Here is a 6412-nt window from a genome sequence, read left to right on the forward strand (position 1 = left end):
TGTTCTAACTCAAATTGGCATAAAATTTTAATATCTAGATTGAAATAAAAATGCAAAATACTCAAGAACCAAAACAAACACATCTGGTACACTGCAATAACAATGTAGTTGTTAAGATAACTTTTTTAGGTTTTCCATTATTCACTGAACCTGACCAAAGAAGGTAGTGCCTTAGTATAGGTCACTTATAATTCCTTAATACTAAAATATTATTAGCATTAATAAATAATTCATTTCTAATAAATTTATAATAAATTATCAGCCTTGAAATATATATCACTATTATGTATTTTAGTTAGAGCTATGATAACTTGAATATAAAAGTTCAGTATACTTTCTTCTCAGCTAGTTACTGGGTTATATTTAAAACTTACGATAACCATTTCTTGCTGCTCTTACTCTGAAGAACATGCCATATTACCATTAATGAAGGAATTTTCTATATAGGTCACTAAATACTATTTCTGATACTAAAATTCTATATACTTTATAGTACTTTTAACCTTCCCCACCTAGTATTTCATTATCATCAGGTCAACCCTGTGAGGAAGTTGAAGAGGTATTATCATTCCTATTTTATACATAAGGAACAAAAAAAATTAAGACCAAGTTATTTGCCTAAAGTTGCAAAGCTGATCCTTGACAGAGCCAATTCTGAAACCTAATTACCAGTGTTCATTAGATCATGGCCTTTGGCTCCTCTTCTTTAATGAGTCTCTAGGAGTTTAAAATTTAATAAAAGCAACCATTATGTTTAAATGGACTGAAATGATAATTTTGTTATTTTTTTTCAAACAATTTAGGCATATGAACATATGTGATCCTAATTTTGTAAAAAATTGGCTCCTTAGTAAAAAAATTTGCCTAACTGTAAAATCAGCTTTTTCCATGGGAGAAAAAACACACCATGTGTTATTACTTGATTTTAACTGGTTTTGAGAGACATAATACAAAACTTAGGCAGTGGTTTCTCTGAAGACCTCAATATAAAACCAAAGTCCAATACTTTTTATAAACCTTGAGTGGTTTCTCTTAAGCCAGAATCAACTTGTTGGAGGTTTTATATCTACATATTTAGCTATTCATTTGCCACAAATATCTACCCAATTGCCTCGCATTTATCAACTATATAGGGTTTAACATATATACACAAATAAAACATAATTGGAATGAACTTTTAAATAAACCAGTTTAAAATTCATGTCTTATTTCTGTGAGAGATAAAAGCTGGCATTACCCAGGACCACAGACAAATATGACAATCATTTTTCAAAAAAAAAAAAAAAAAAGAACCGAATCCCTGGTACATTCTGAAGCTGGTATACTGTGAAATCTCTTTCTATCCAAAATGATGATCCATAAAAACCTAGTGAGGCCTTTTTAGGGACGCAGAGAATAAACTAAGATAGGGCGACCAACTGTCTGAGTTTGGCTGGAAACAAGGGCACTCCTGGGACTCAGGACTTTCGGTTTGAAAACCAGGATGAATTGGCCACCCTTACACTAAGGAACGGAGGTTACATCTGGATGTCTGGATACTTCATAGCATGCATCTGAAAACTAAAGGTTTTTCTAATTACCTCCTCAAAAAACTCACAAATTAAATTCTATTTTTACCTCATTCAAGCTACAGTAAGCAAATAGAAACTAACAGGACACACATTAGTAGTTAAGGAAGAGAGACATACATGTTTAATGAGAATCTACTTTTGGGCATTAACTGACCAGGGACTTGAAATTTTAAAAAATGAATTCACTTTCCCTATTGAAAAACTTCCAACTTTCACTTCTTACACTATTTTTACAACACTGATGGTTTGTATTGAAATCAAGCCAAGATGTCCTATTCTGTGGTGGCGTCAACCAACATTATTTAATATTCATTTAGCAGGGAAACATCTCTAACAACATACTTAAGAGCAGTATGTTAGGACCAAGGAAATGGCACAGGTATGTTTTAAAGGACAAGAGCTAATACTGTCTTCCTTCCAATATTGCAAAGCTGCTCAGTTTAGTGTACATTATTTACATACACCAGTCTGTAGATCAGAGGAGTTTGTCACACTTGATTAAACAATTTCAAGACTAAATGCCCCGACTATGCAGCATAGCCCTCTGAAGCCACAGCAATAAGATGACTCACCAATTGGCAGGTGTCTTAGGTTCTATGAATAATGGGTGTCTGGCTGGACGAGAACAAATGTTTGTGCCCAACAGACGACCTCATCCTGCTCGGCCAAGAGGGGAGAAAGGCTTAAAAAATGGTTAGTATAGTACTTGTTTTATAATGTAAAGAATCAGACTTTGCTCCAAAGAAGAGACTTATAATTCACGCAGACTTTTAAAATGTCCTCTGTGCATTTTACATGCCATTTTATATTTTCACTTATCAGAAGAGTACAACAGAGTAAGAGCTAAAAGAATAAAAATCAATTTTATGACCCCCAAATTAGAAATACTAAAAGTGAGAATTATCATACTGAGTTCACTGCTTCAAGAAATTTGAAGTCAGAGTCACAAGAAAAATAAATCCATATTTAAACCCTCCTATTGTTTAATGACTTGATGTCAGTTTCCACTCAAGTGAAAATTAGTTCATATTTGAGTTCTAGTTCGCTGATGGATATCCTTATGTGAAAACTGACAGCATGCCAGTTAATAAGACATGGGTTTATAAATATGGAGTTTAAAAGAAACTTACCCTTTCCCTTTGTGCAGCTCTGACTTCCAACCCAGTTTCTATAGAAACAGGAGGACAAGTGCCAGTGACAGAAGTCTGACAATTAGAACTCATCTTTTAGTTGCTGAATAATAAAGCCATATCCCAAAGTCGGCTATAGGTTTCTGAATGTCAGTAGTTCCTAAAAAGAAACCCAGGAGGAAAAAAAGATGTTTAACCAATACTGTACTTAGAAATGCTCCCTCCTTTAAACTTGGGTATTAAAATAAATAGAGGGGGGAGATCCAATACCACATGTATTTTAAAAAATTGTATTAGATGTCTGAAGACATCTCTAAACTTAAGGAGTAATAAATAAAAGGAAAAGCATCTTTAAAGATTCAAAATACCTTAAAACCAATATATTAAAAAAAAAAGAATACTCATGTAGCACAGAAACAAAGTATTTTCAAACACCAAACCTTAAAGTTCAGATTAATTCACTTTTGTGGAATGAATTTTCAGTAAGATTATAACATTGCAAAAGGTAAACTTCACAAACGAAATTTGTCAGGAAAAATTAACAATGATATAGCTAAGTCTCCACTAAAAACAAACCTCTCAAGTCTCAGAGAAATCTATAAATCACAAATGAACCCTAGAAAAGTTTTCTACAGACACTGACATTGCTGTGCTTAATGAAAAATCCCTCTAGAACATACGCAAATTTAAAACCTGTGGGATGTGGGAATAATCTGGCTGCAGTTTTTCATCTCATTATCGACATGGTTGCTTGGTGAATGTATTTTAGAATCTTTTACCATAAAAACAAACACGTTAAAAGTATCATTCCTGTATCTAAATTGATGTGTTGCAATTTAGAGTATTCTCTGAACATTCATACTGGACCATTCTTTTTAATATATATGAACCTTAACATGAAATACATTATTTTTCACTGTGAACTTTAAGACGAATAGAAATTAGATTCTTGGTTCTTATAGCCATGTGAGGAAAATCAGTTTATTTGTGAAGTTACTATTGTATTAGAATTAAAACATAAAGGCAATTAGGAACCACTCCTCAGTCCTGTCCATATCCATCCCCATAGAAAGTTCTCAACATACCTCCACTACATTTTCTCAACTATGGGTACCTATCAACAAACACTGTCTCAAATATCGTCATCTGTGTCTGTAAAAAATGTGTCCTACCTCACAATGAAAAGAGTAAACCAGAATAGAATAGGAAGGAGAGAAAAAATATAAGCATAACAAAATAATCAAGAAGATTCCAACCAACTAGGATTAGGCAATAGAACCCCTCCCTCTGTCTCGGTGGCAGAAACCTCTGGTCATCTGCTGGTCACCAAAAGCTCAATACCTAAGAACTCTTCTGTTCCTACTTTTCTTGTCGAGCGAGCATATTTCTTAAATGCTTTAAAGGACATGGTTGACTAATGCACAAATCTGAGGATCTTATTCATGTAGGACAAGATTCTAATCACCTATTTTCATTACAAAGAACATGTATGTGCCTACAGCTTAAGTAGTACATCTCCAACTTTAAAGGATTAAAAAAACTAACACTCAAATCACCTGGGGATATGGGTCCATTCGGTAGGTCTGGGGCGAGGCCCTGCAATTCTCTATTTCTAATAAGCTTCCAAGAGATGCAAATGCAGCTGGTCCGAGGACCACACTTTCAATAGCAAAGATCCTAGAAGACTAAGCAGTATTCCTACCGTACTGAACCCAAATTATACTCCGAGAAGTTTTTGATTTTGATTTTCTAACAGTCCTTAAGAGGTTGATGGTGTGTGTGTTTGTATGTTTAAGATTTGTCTCTAGAGCAGTGGTTCTCAACCCTGGCTACACAGTACAATCACTGGGGCACTGAAAACAAAACAAAAGCAATCCTGGGAACCTGGCAGAGTCCCACTCGACCTATATCAATTTAAATGAATCTCTGAAAGTCCCAGCTATTGGTATTGAAGTTTCTCGGGAGATTCTACTGTGCAGCCCGGTTTGAGACCTCTGCTACAGAATGCAGAAAAATTCTAATGAAGAAGTCTAATTTCCTGAAGATTTCTGTATATAAAGATCATACGCAAACTAGATGCTTCCTTTGGGTGCGAGGTAAAACTATTGTCAATTTCTATACGCTAAAATACAAATTTTATGGAACATCAATTTCCCAAAATAATATACAATATTTAATATTATATTAAAATATTTAATGAAAATAGATATGTATATACCATGTTTCCCCTAAAATAAGACTTAGCAGGACCATCAGCTCTCATGTATGTTTTGGAGCAAAAATTAATATAAGACCGGGTATAATATAATATAAAATACCAGGTCTTACATTAATTTTTGCTCCAAAAGACACATTAGAGCTGATGGTCCTGCTAAGTCTTATTTTCGGGGAAACATGGTAGCACCTCAAAGCGTTCCTTTTGCCTGTAATCATAGTTCTACTCTAGACATAGATGCAGTAACATCCTTATGCATCAATTTTTTTTTTTTGTTAAGTCCTTTTCCTGGGTAAAAGGAAGCGTTGGTCACCTGAGAAAGGTCAGATACCAGTTCAGCACTTAAAAATTATACAAACACATGTATCTGGTTTGCACAGGATGACAGCCATTCCACAGAAAGACCCTCTTTACTGATTTTTAGTTAGCAAATTTGGTTTGACACCACTAGTGAAATTACAAGTTATGAAATAATAGAAAGCATGGTTAGTGTGTTACAGTGGAAACTATATATGACTACAGCAGAAACTGTCATGACAGTAGAGAGAATAAGAAATAACATGTTGAGAAAATGAGGTAGTAGGAAGAAGACGGCCAACAATTATGAGCTCAAAGAAGAAATAAAATCTCTATTATGGTATTTAAATAAGGAACACTGCTGATCTCTGAAGAACATATCCAGTCTTACAGAGAATCTGAAATGCTAATTTATCTTTGAAGGAAATCATATCTTCGACTTGTTACGTGGCTGAAAGATTTCCTTTTTTGAATTACTTATACTGCGTTTGTCTTCCATTACTGTAGCTAATTAATTCTTCAAATACTTGGTTTCTATTATATACAAGGCATTTTCTAGATCTTGGGAATAATTTAAAGAAGTCTGAAGGAAATGTATGTTCCTTTCCTGAGACAGTCAAATCTTGATCAAATCATATCACTCCTCCTGCTTAAAACCTCCATTGGCTTTCCACTGCATTCAACATTTAGAATACAAGCCAAACCCTTGATTCTTGGCAACAAGGCCCTAACTTATAGTTTAGTATCTCCCTTCTTCCATCATAATGGAAGCTCCATGATGAAAGAGAAACTTATCTGTTTTATTTACCAATATACTCCCAAGAGCTAGAATGATGCCTGGGACATAATAGGTACCTAAATATTTGAAAAATTAATTAGCTACCCTATCGAAGACAAACCAGTATAGATAACTCAAAACAAGAACTCTTCCAACTGTTTACAAGGCAACGATACACTCAATTTACCTATCATTCCTTTCCGTCTCCATCCTATGAGAAACCTAGTTAGAAGGTAGTAGACAGGTGACGGTTCATTCCTGGAAAACAATTTACACGTGTACATAAACATACACATACTCAATCCTAGAATCACTTTCAATTTTAAGTTAGACTATCGTCACGTTGTTTTCAGATTAACATCTAAAACCTCAAGGATATCTCAATCAGTTCCTGGCTATGAATCCCTTGGCCAAGCCACAA

This window comes from Rhinolophus hipposideros, assembly GCF_964194185.1.
Source record: "Rhinolophus hipposideros genome assembly, chromosome: 19".
In the NCBI taxonomy this organism is placed as follows: domain Eukaryota; kingdom Metazoa; phylum Chordata; class Mammalia; order Chiroptera; family Rhinolophidae; genus Rhinolophus; species Rhinolophus hipposideros.